The sequence below is a fragment of the Canis lupus genome, chromosome 30 (assembly GCF_048164855.1).
Source record: "Canis lupus baileyi chromosome 30, mCanLup2.hap1, whole genome shotgun sequence".
NCBI classification, from domain to species: Eukaryota; Metazoa; Chordata; class Mammalia; order Carnivora; family Canidae; genus Canis; species Canis lupus.
The window spans coordinates 5,336,911-5,350,138 of NC_132867.1; positions in this window are offsets into that span (position 1 = coordinate 5,336,911).

Genomic DNA, 13,228 nt, shown 5'->3' on the forward strand with positions numbered 1-13,228 from the left:
ATGGAGCCTGCTTCTCCCTCTGCTTGTGTCTCTGCCTCTCTGTCTCTCTGTGTCTCTATGAATAAGTAAATGAAATCTTAAAAAAAAAAAAAAAAAGAAATGCACATAATCATAAAATGAGTGGCAAAAAATAAATACAAAACGAATTTTTTCCACAGGAAATTTTGTTATATGTTAAGACTTTGAAATGTGTTTTAAATTATTAAAAAGATGTAATTTGTGCTTATCCATATAATTTATAAAAAGTAGAATGCACACACTTTATTTAACTGTGTCATAAGTCACCCTAAGTGGACAAGTGACGGCTGAATTGTTTCCTTGCAGTTCTCTATGAGGTACTATGTATATGAGTCAGTCAGTTTTTTGAAGACACTCTGTCGTGAATTCTACTGGAATTATATCAGAACCAGGTTGATTCTCTCCTTCTGATTATCTTAATCTTCTTTATATACGGTCTTAGAATCAAGCATCATAAGCTAGGCAGAAAGAGAATGGATTTGGTTTGATTTTAAATCCTTCATTTATGAATAAAAAATTGACACATTTTCCTCTGAGCTACGCCACAGGCATTCTTAAATTATCTTGGTGGATATGACCATAATATGTGCAATGGAGAGCAAAAGAGCAAATTTCACTAGAGCAAAATAATAATATTGAAAATGTATTAGGATTGGGAACATGCACATGGAGCTGGCCATGAGCCATTCCGGAGGCGGGGTAAGATGGCTGAAGAGTAGGGTCCCCAAGTCACCTGTCCCCACCAACTTACCTAGGTAACTTTCAAATCATCCTGAAAAACTACGAATTTGGTCTGAGATTTAAAGAGAGAACAGCTGGAATGCTACAGTGAGAAGAGTTCACGCTTCTATCAAGTACAGCTTGTTTTTGGCCACTCTGCACTGAGCAAAACGACTAGAAGGAAAAACTCACCACAAATGAAAATGTATTATGACTAAGGTTAAAAGCCTGGCAATGGGTCACATTATGGAGAGCTTTGTGGGCTAAAACGATGGGCTTAATTTAATAGGGCTGTCATAGAGAAATACTGATAAACCATATGCAGAGAATAACATGGTTAAAAGAATACTTGAATATTGATCCACTGGTGGGAAGCAGTATGGATTCTTAAAAGCTGTTTTCTCCATTCATTCTATTGTTTAATTATAAGAGTCCTAAAAATAATTGCTCCTTTCTGAAAATACACTTGCATTCTCTTAAGCCAAGGCAAAATTTACTCTTCTACCGAAAGACACTTCTAAAGTGCATTGATGTATGTAAGAAAAACATATCGAGGAAGAAAAAAAAAAGAATACTATTTTAAAGAGTAAACAGAAAAATAATGCCAGGTATAAATTACTTATATTTTACTTGAGTATGGCTGCATATTGTCATTGCAAACAATCGTCCTAACAACCTCAGAGAATTCAGTCTCAAATAAATTACATCTTGATAAGGTATCTACTCTGAATAATTCTGCATTTCTTTTTTGCTTGGTTATCCACAGAGATTCAATTCTGATACCTGAAATGGATAATAATTATGCTGAACATCCTATTGCCAATTCATATTTGCATGAATGGTAGCCTATAGAATTGTACAATAGTTCAATTCAGGGGGACAAAAGGACCTGGCAAGTGAGTCTCATGCTCAGATTACAGGAAGTCTCCTGTCTTTACAGGAAGGCTTCTAAGGGATTCTGTGCATCAAAAATCCATGAGTATCTATTTCCTACATAAAATGCTTCAAGCAGCTGCTTACTTTTTATGTATAACTTTCCTTTCCCATGTTCTTTCATTTTCTGATTACATTAGGGGAAATCCTTGATTAGGAGCCAGTGGTCTTTAACACCTGCTAATCTCCTTTTGAACAAAGAGAGTGTTTGCCAGGCCGGGCATCTGCAGGCAACAAAGGGCTAGAGTGGCACCAGGGGGGCAGGATACAGTGGGCATTCAAATATGCATATCCTGAATCTTTGAATCAAGAGGGTTTCCTTCATTGAACACTTGAGTGGGGTCTCCTGGCAGCTAAGGAAGCCCTGGAGATGTGTAATTAAAGGAATCCATTATGCCCTAAACACAGCGAGACTGTAGCTACTCTTAATTCCCATAGAAATGAGCCAGATCCTTGTACCCACTGCAGAGTGTGTGCTCATTCTCCAGGAAATGCCCGGCTGCCCCTCCACTGTGGGAAGGCAAGTGTGAAGGGGCTGTAGTATGTTTCCTTGCAGTGGAAAGCAGCTCATATATTGTTGAAAAGGATATAGTGTTGAAGCCAGCACCTGGGCTCTCCTAACATCCATGCCTGTCAAGCCTGGCTTAAAGTTTAATGAGGTCTTTTGGGAGAGGACATTCTACATATTTTTAGTACATGCCAATTCTAGTTCACAAATGAAATAAAACCCCCAGAACTGAGCTGCACCTTAGAAATGATTCCATGTACCTTTGTCATTTTCTCAGGAGGGAAATGTAGCCAAAATCAAGCTGTAGTTGCTGGAGGTTCTCAATTCTCGGTTTCCCAGATCTTTCATATTCATATCATCCCAAAATTCAATAAAAAATACTGATTGTTCTTGCATTATATGCTATACTCTCCGCTCCGGTTTGGGGATATAATGGAGAACAAGATAGAAATGGTCCATGACTCCATAGAACTTACTGGCTAACAGAAGATAAACAAGATTTAACCATTATAATAAGCAAAAAAGTTTCTATGTAAACAAAAAAATCAAATAAGGAAGAGTAAATAACATAGATTAACATCAAAGTTAGGCTTTTATTGCTAAAACAGTACATTTTTATTTTTTTAAAAAGATTTATTTATTTATTATAGACATAGAGAAGCAGAGACACAGGAGGAGGGAGAAGCAGGCTCCATGCTGCGAGCCGGACGCGGGACTTGATCGCGGGACTCCAGGATCCCGCTCTGGGCCAAAGGCAGGCGCTAAACCGCTGAGCCACCCAGGGATCCCCAAACAGTACATTTTTAAATTAAAATATAGAGCTACTTGTAAAATTTATGAAGCTATGCTGAAGAATTTGATTACTGAGACATAACATATCTTCTGGAAAGAATGTTATAAAACTTCAACAAAAATATTTTCCAACTTCAGATTTTTGTGGTTAAAGGGGCATGGGTTCATTAAAAATGTATAAATGAATGCATTAATTCAAACAAGTTTTCCTAGGTTGATTAAAATACTTTCACACCTTATAGGAGTAAGTATTCTTTAATTTTGCCTTTTTTAAAATTGTCTACATTGTGTTTCTTTTCTGTTAAATTTTTTACTATTGAGTAAAGAATTGCTTTCTGTAGGTGGTAAATATAATACTAAAATCATGCCTTAAAACAAAGCTGTAAAATACAATAGATGGATTGGTACTAGTTTAATCTTAGATCCAATGTATTTGATTATTGATTCATTTTTGAATAATAGTTTTAAAATATATTGGGGATGAGTAGAGTCTCAAGGCCTATTTAAATATCATATTAAAGCTCCAAATAACTTTCTTTAAAATATATGTACACCATTTTTCCCCAATAGGCTCCATATCCTGATCCAGAGAGATCTATAATTCTATAGCTTAGGTTTTGACACTGACCCTACCTTGTTTTTATAAATATATCAGATTATAAATAAAAAGAATTTAGCAAAACTATAGACTATTCTGAACAGAGTAGATAAAGTAAAATATCTTTGGTCATATAAAACAATAGACTCAAAATAGTAAGACTGAACATTCCAAAGGAAAACATATAAGGCTCTATATCTCTGTTAAAATAATCAAAACTATTTCTACTTATTTTCACTTGGGTATAACAACTCGAGTTCCAATTATAAGTATCAGTCCCATGTCTATAAAAGAGGATGGCAAAACCAGAAACATTAAGGTAACACTACAAAAGCTGATGAGATCTGGAAATAGTCACTGAAGCAACAATTTACTGCCCTACAGATTTCTAGCTTATAACAGAAACTTAGATGCACACATTCCTTCAAATACCCATAAGACTCTATCTGTGTAGAGGTCAAAATTAACAGCAATGAGAGAATTTTACCACTTGATTACAGGTTCTTAGAAACAAACTCCATAATAATTTATTGCTAGAACAATGCTCCAAAAATATTTGTTGAATAAATTAATATATTTTACTGGGAAGAAAATTACAAAATAAAGAGAAATGTTCAAATTACTATCTGAGAGAGACTAGAGCTGTCTGAGCTCACAGCTCTGGAAGTGCCTCAGTAGACACTAAATCATCATTTATTAGAACTGGAAGAAGAAATTCTTAAATTGGAGATGAGATACAGATAGATTATTTCTAAGTCTCTATTTAAATAGTTTAATATTCCTTTGTGAAGGGGACATTTCCTTTTCTTCAGGGAATATGATGGGCTAATATAGAAAAGCAGGAGTTCATTTTTCATCTAATAATTCTCATATTAAATACGGCAGTACTTCTATATCTTATAAACTTATGAACTTGCCAACACAACATACATTTAAATCAGAAAATCTTATCTTTTGGAACAGAGTGGTAAATTTCAATATTCTGTTTTTTGGAACTGTAGTAGTAATCACTACAATATCTCTCTAACTAATGGCTATGACTAACATACAATTACAAATTTATCGTCAGATGAAATTTCTGCAAGGACCCTAACTCTAGGAAATAATAAACAATAAACAATAAGCTCTATTAGATCTAGAGATTTTTGAGTCTAAAAGAAGATATTTAAAAATAAAACAAATGAAACTCACACAAATGTTAAAATATTTTTTTTTTACTCATGTAAAATCACAAAATAAGTTGAATTCAAAATTTTCTTCTGTTTTTTTCTGTTTGAATATTTCAACATGCAAAAAAACTAAAATGCAAGTATGTTTTTTTTAGTGGAGATCAATGAAATATGACTGGTATCACACTATTTGCAAATATGTCTTACATGTCAGCTTTCAATCCATGCAAATGTTTTATTTTGGTAGGAAGCATGGTTTGGGCCCATAGTTTATCACAATTTATGTATGTAACTGTGAGATTCTACTGCAAATCCTTTCAAAAAATGGTTTGGATCAATTCTATGCATAATAGAGAAAAGAAATGAAGAAATATTAAAGGAGAGGAGTCATCTTTCTGTAAAATTAACACATTTTACAGGCAGATAGCTAACCCAAATGATGATGATGAATAGCTTATCTAACATTTTTGAATGCCATCTGTAAGCTTATGCAAAGCTTATACAAAGAATGTGTTTTTATATTGCATTGTTATGTTTTTACTTTAACACTACTCAAAAAAGAGATAGAGTCCATATGTAACATTACATTAACATATGTAATGTTAAAAGAGTAACTACTAGATGGGATAAGGAAGGATAACTATGCTACCATATGTCTCTTAATACTTTCTGGTTTCCTATTTTTAATTATTGGACTTATTCATTAGAGATTCCATAAAGAAAAATTTACTATTTCTGAAAAAATACCATCTCTGCAACCTATAAAGCATAAAAATTTATTAAAAAGTTAAAATTTACTAAAAATTGTCAAAAAATTTAGGCTGCCATTTTATTTCAAGATGGCAGGTTGTAACTTGTGATACACAGTCTTCAAAACTCTTTTGATACTCAGTGTTTTGTTTTTGATGTTGTTATGTCACCTGACTTTTTAGGTAATCACTATAGAACTTTTATATAAACTCCAAAAACTAAATGATTGTGGTAAGAAGTAAGGACAATGAAAAATATTTGTTAACAAGCTGTTATATGCTTGGCAGTTAACCATACAAGTAAAACAAAAGAAGTAAAAACCTCAATTTTATTTGATAAATATTTACTGGCTTAACAGTTTTCTCATCTTAATTTGGATTCCCAATCAGAAAGAAGTGTGCTAGCTAATGAGTTGATACAAATTTCTGGTCTACTTTGCAATTATAGTTTTCAAAATGATTTAATATATAATTCTTCTGGATAATTAACCAATCATTTATTTTAACATTTTATTTGCATGAAGCTATTCATCAGAATCTACTCTTACTTGATAAACTGAAAATATGTTTCAAGTTTCTAAAGCTGATACTTGTATCACCGAAAAGAATAGACAGATAAGAAATAAAAATCTGAAGACAATAAATATATAGTACAGTGACATATTCTGGAATTCTCTTCTTTAATATCTATATGCCATTTAAAATGATTTGCTGTGCAAAGGATTATATATCATACTAGGAAATGATGATAACTTAGACAATGAACTCTGAAATCAAAAGAATAGCATGTGGTTTCCTTGGTGATAATTTACAGAGGGCTGTACAGTTTAAAAGGAAAACATATGCAGAGACGTAAATTTTATGGACATTTGTGCCTTCTGATCATATATCTTTTTAGTTTCCTCTCCAACCATTCCCACTGAACCTCTATTATAAAAATATGTACTCTTCCTGTCAAAATCATATTATGAATTCACAGAGAAATAACCAAACCTCTACTGAAATTTATAGCAGTGATGGCTGAAACATATGCCAAAGAATATTTAAAAAATATATAACCATGGTCAAAAATAAAATAAGATATATTTGTTTACCTAACATAGAACAGTGAGAAGCAGCAGAAGCCACAGATCTGCTGAACTGCGGATTAGAAAAAGGATGCAGAAACATCTTATAAATGGTGAGGAGAACCATGCTTCTGGGGAGAACTGGAACTAGTGTGGGTTCTCGTTGTCTATGAAGGACATTAAATGCCTACAATTATTCCTTAGGTTTACATCTAGCTTTAAGCTGCTGTTCCAGGAATAAGAAATTAAGAAAAGCCAGATGATCAGGACTATAGTCATACCATGCATAAGCTATAAAACTAAATCAAGAATAGCTCCATACAATGAGAGCCCTGTTTACCAACATAAAGTCAGAGTTTGAAATGGAAAACCATACTTGTATGTTACATTATACACTTGTATGGCAGAGGGAAGTATACTTCTAGATATGAAGGGGATGTCATAAATGTGAGGTTGGAGGGAAGGAGTTAATAAAAAAGAGGAAGAAGGAGAGAAGAGTGAGAAGGAACTCTCAAGATGAGCTTGCACTCTCCATTTCATAACATACTAAGAACACTAAAGGAACAAAAGCCAGAAAGTTCTATAAAGGGGTTGATTCATTCCAATGAATTAACTTCAATGAATTCATTTCAATGAGCAATCTGAAAAGGACATAAAATAAGTAGGATAGTGAACCCAGAAATATAAAAATAGAAATAATAGCTTAAAAAAAGAATCACAGTTTATAAAGCAATGAAAAGTAGACATAAATCAAGACCAGAAAGAATTGAAAAGAAGCAAATAGGAGATGATATAGATATAGTTATATCTATTTATATCTATCTTATCTGTATCTATATGTAGATACAATAAATTCTTTTTTATATGACAGAAGAGACACAGGTTAGGTTGGTCACAACTGAAAACAGAATTAATTATAAATAGAGATGAGAAAATTAAAACATGAAAATAAATTCGAGAAATGAAGAAAATGGATTGAGGTGTTCCAACAGATGTCTAATAAAAGCTCCAGAAGTAGAAAAGAAAACACAGAATGCAGAAGTGCTATTCAAAAAGAAAATGCCTGTAAGTTTTCAAGAATTGAAAAAAAAGTAAATCCTGAAAGAGAAAATATACATCCAGTATTGAAGAAAAAAAGTAAAACTACATCCAAACTCAGAAAGTTTGAATTGAAAATAAAGACTGTGATTAAAAAAAAAAAAAGTTACTCAGAAGGTAAAATGAAATTATCTATAGATGTTATTTATGCAATAGAATTTTATTAGTAAAAATTTTTTACAGAAAAAATGGATTAGTATTTTCAAATTGTTGAAGTAAAATAACTGTCAGTCAAGATAGTATTCTAAATTCTGTCACTCAAAAAAAAGGGCAGCATTTTCAGGTATAGTTTACCATTTACAGATTCTAGAAAAAGAACGAGTAAGGTATCTTGAATCTAGAAATTTAACTCGGAGGTAATGCAAACTAAAAATTAGTCAGAACAAGTTGGAAAATATGAATTTAATCATCATCAACATCATCATAAAATTAGTAGCTAATGAGTTAAAGGTAGATGAGATTCACATCTTTTGTTTTTTAAAGAGTTTATTTATTTATTCATGAGAGACACAGAGAAGCAGAGACACAGGCAGAAGGAGAAGCAGGTTCGCTGTGGAGAGCCCAATGCAGGACTCAATCCCAGGACCCCGGGATCACAACCTGAGCCAAAGGCAGACGCTCAACTGCTGAGCCACTCAGGTGACCCGAGGTTCACATCTTTTAAGAGAGGGGGATTGATGTACTGAGTATCCTTAAGTCCAACAAATTATGAAGGTAAATGTTTGATAAATTATTAAATGTAGTAGATAACATAATAGAAATAAAATCTGTAGTATCCAAATCAGTAAGAAAAAATCTGAGAGAAGTCTATAAAGGCATTTAAGAAAAAAATGATAAAAAGATGAAACATATTAGGGATAGTAGAAATGAGTGAAAATAGATCAGTAATCACAAGGTAAAAGGGCTTTAAGTTATTAATTAAATATTAATTAAAATATACAAATGATCAGAAGTTATTATATTTTATATTTTAGCAATATGATATTTGCAAAAAACATACCCTAAACAAATATGCAATTAATATGGAAAGAATAAAAAGGTAAAAGTGACAAATGCTTTCACCAGGCAAATGATAGCCAATATAAAGCTCTTATAGTTATATTACTATCAATAAAAAAATTGAATTTAAGGTAGAATCATAAAATTGTATGCAGCCAATGATACCATCAAAAATATATAAAAACTGATAGAAATAACAGAAAAAAATAGGTAATTTTATTCAACTTAAAAAGTGAAAGAAATACTACTGATGCATATTCATGGGCACTAAAATGGTAATAAAAGAATATTTTAAATCATTTTGTAATAAAAATGCAAATTTAGATGAAATACACAAATTTATTTTAAAAAATCTAAAAAATTGACACATGAAAAATTTTAAATCCAAATAACCCTCCATCTATAAAGACATTAAATTAATAACTAAAATTTTCAAACAAATAAAACTGGCCAGCAGGGTCCAAACAGGAAACACAAACCCTATTAGCAGTCTCCAAGCCAAGTTGCCTGCTCATTCTGGATATCCCACAATCTAATATATTAATAAATCCCCCTTTCAGTATTCTGTTGTCTATAATTAAGATACTTCACTGGTGCAATAGTGGAGGGATATAGCTATCCACAAAATTTTTACAAGAAAATTTGCCCTATCAGATATCAAGACTTGAACTATAGTATATAAAACAGGGTACTATTGCTTCAGGGAGTAAATGAAAGAGGTATCACAGACATGAATCCACAACTATATGGACGGTGTCCAAATGTGTAGGGATTGCAAGAAGAACAACAAAGGGAATTTTAAATCAATAGTTTGGGGTCCACTGGCTTTCTATGAGAAAATAAAGACATAAGATATTTTGGTACTTCAAAGCCATACACAGAGAAGTACACTACTTTCAAAGGGATGTCAATTAGGGGCACCTGGGGGCTCAGTCTGTTGAGTGTTGCTTTGGGCTCAGGTCATGATCTCAGGGCCTGGAATTGAGCATCTGCATCAGACTTCCTGCTCAGCAGGGAGTCTGCTTCTCTCTCTCTCTCCCTCCACCTCTCCCTACAGTTCTCTCTCTTACTCTCTCTCTCTCTCTCTCTCAAATAAATAAGTAAAATCTTAAAAAAAAAAAAAAAAAAAGGAATGTCAAACTTATAGCTGAGTACTCTTATGAGAAAAATGTAGGAGGAAGATTTTTCAGGTTAAGAAAAAAAAAAAGAAAGGATCCCTGGGTGGCGCAGCGTTTTGGCGCCTGCCTTTGGCCCAGGGCGCGATCCTGGAGACCTGGGATCGAATCCCACGTCGGGCTCCCGGTGCATGGAGCCTGCTTCTCCCTCTGCCTGTGTCTCTGCCTCTCTCTCTCTCTCTCTCTGTGTGACTATCACAAATAAATAAAAAAATTAAAAAAAAATACTATAAAAAGAAAAAAAAAAACCTTAAATAAGACCCTCCCCCACCAAAAAATAACACATATAGATAGCAAAACATGGATGATTTTATAATAATATAAAACATGCTAACAGCAAAATTACAGTTTTCTGTAGAACTGTACTGTAATAAAAATTGAAAATTATCTTTGAGAAAAGATAATTGTGATATTTTGACCAGCAATTAGTATACACAATTGTCTAAAGAATTCCAAAAATAAAGAGATAAGATGAAACCATCCTGTACCATAGAGTAAAAAAGATTTTCAAAGAAGAAATCGAAACTGCTGGTATGTACATAGAATGAAGTTCAAGCTCAAGAGTATTAAAAAAGATGGAAAATTTAGAAAGATCAAATCATCATGTCTAGACGTATGACTTACCCAGAGTTGATGACATGGTGAAATCGGAGCTTATTCAGTGCTTGGTGGGTATCCACATTGGCACAGACTTTTAATCCCGGTAGTGACTGGGCTTCTTTTTCCCTCTCAACTTCCCTTGCTTTGAAGTCCACTCTGTTAGAAATGCATGCACTTACCCCTGCTTTTGTTTGGTCAGTATCAGCATGGGATATGGCCCTGAATCTGTTGACTTTTAATCTAGACATGTCTTTAGATTTAAAGTGGGTGTTTTATGGACAATATATAGTCAGGTCTTGTTTTTTTTTACCTACTCTGATGGTCTCTTTTAACAGGGGCATTTAGACCATTGACGTTCAGAGTGATTATTGATATAGTTGGATTAATATCTACCATGCTTGTTATTGTTTTATTTTTGTTCTTGTTTGTAGGGTCTGTTTTTGTTTTTCACCTTTTCTCTGCTTATTGTGGTTTTTAATGAGCATATGATGATTCCATGTTCTTTCTTGTCTGAGCATAATCAGTTATACTTTTCTTTTTACTTTTTTTAGTGGTTGTCCTAACATTTGCAAAATACATTTGCAGCTAATCCAAAATATTATATCAAATAAAACTATACCACTTCATGGTTAGCACAAATATCTTAAAATAACAAAATATTTTTTCTCTCTTCTCCCATCCTTTGTAACTTATATATAAAAGCATAAATGAGCACATATGTGTATATATGCGAATAATATATATGCATAGAATATATATATAAACATACATAGTCAAATGCATTGCTGCTATTGTTAATTTGAATAAACTGTTATGTTAGATTAATAAGAAAATGAAGAGTTTTTACTTACCTTCAGGTATTTCTTCTTTGATGTTATTCCATACTTCATGTAGATCCGAGTTCCTGACCTATAATACAAGTCCTTCTCTCTAAAGAATTTTAAGTATTTTTTGCAAAGCAGGTCAACTGGCAACAAATTCCCTCAGTTTCTGTTTATTTGACAAAATCATTATTTCTTTGCTGTTGAGGGATAATTTTGCAGAGTACAGAATTCAACATCGGAGTTTTTGTTTTTGTTTTTGTTTTTCCCTCAGCACTTTGATTTGCATGGTTTCTGGGAAGTTAGATGTAATTCTTATCTTTTTTCTTTTGTAGGAAAGGTATTTATTCCTCTGACTTCCTTCAGGAATTTTTCTTTATTTTGAATTTCTTCAGTTTGGAAATGATATGCCTATTTAGTTTTACATATATATTTATGTGTGTATGTGTATGTATGTTGTATGCATGTGTATGTAGTATGTATGAGTGTATATGCATGTGTGTATGTATGTGTATGTGTATGTATATATGTGCATATATATATGTGTGTGTCCTTGGATACTCTGTTGTTTTGTGTCATTTTTGTTTTGTTTTGGTTTGGTTTTAGTTTTTGGGAATTCTATTGATATCCTCCTTTCGGTCAGAGATTCTTTCCTCAGCTGTATCCAGTGTACTTACTTAATAAGTCCATAAAAAGGCATTCTTCATTTCTGGTACAGTATTTTTTTATCTCTAGCATTTAATTTTGGTTCTTTAATAGGATTTCCATCTCTCTGCTTCATTGCCCATCTCGTCTTGCATGCTGTGTACTTTACCTAATAGAGCCCTTAGCGTATTAATCATAGTTGTTTCAAATTCCAGGTCGGATAATTCCAACATCCTTGTTATGTCTGGTTCTGATGCTTGTTCTTTTTCCTCAAAGTGTGTTTTTTGCTTTTGGTATGCCTTGTGATTTTTTTACATTTAATTAAAACAATTTTTAAATAGCCAAACATAAGGTATTGGGCAAAGAAACTGCTATAAATAGGCCTTTTAACAATGTGGTAGTTGGTGGGGAAGGAAAGCATTCTGTAATCCTTTGACTGTTAGGTCTCAGACTCCTAGTTAGCCTCTGCCTGTGGACTGTAAATCTCACAAGTGTTTCTCATCTTCACCACACTGAGGGGAGACAAGCAGCTAGAGTAGGTTGGAGCCTCTGTTCCAGGTAAGCTATGACTCCCTGTTTGCCTACATGTCTCTCCAGTCTTGGCAGCATTGGCTTGACCTGTGTCCCCTGTTCTTTTATGAATCCACGAAGAACTGTAGAGATTTAAGTCCACCAAGCTTTTTTTTTTTTTAATTTAAAAATTTTTTATTATTTGCTGTTAGGATGCAGTGGTGACTTCCAGGCTCCTTACGTATGGAATTGGAAACCAGATATGAGTAATAGCTATTAAAATTGGAAAACATTGCATGTGTCTGATGATCCTGAAGTCTAACTTTCATATTTATATCCTAGAGAAATCTTTCCTGATGTGTACAAGACTGTGTGTACAGAGATGTTCATTGTAGCATTATTTATAGTTAAAAAACCATAGGAATAACTTAAATGCCCATCAGTAAGAGAATGGGTGGAATACAGTTAGTGCATACTTGGAATACTTTGTACAAAAAAATTAAAAATAAAGTAGTTTTACATGCATCAAGTTGGCTATATTTCAAGAAAATAAGTGAATAAATCAAGCTGCATTAGGATTTCGCATTTTATAATATGTAAACAATCCCTCTTTGTATTTAAAGAAATATTTATACATAGACAAAATATAAATAAAAGGATTACAAAGTATTATATTAAATTATGACCGTCAACCTACCCCTCTCTCCTCATTCCTATGGAGAGATGGAATTAAAATTTTACTGGAAAGAAGGGGGTTAAAGATTATTTGCAATATTTTATTTTTAAGAAAAATTACATAAAGTCAAAATTGAGATAATCACTTAAT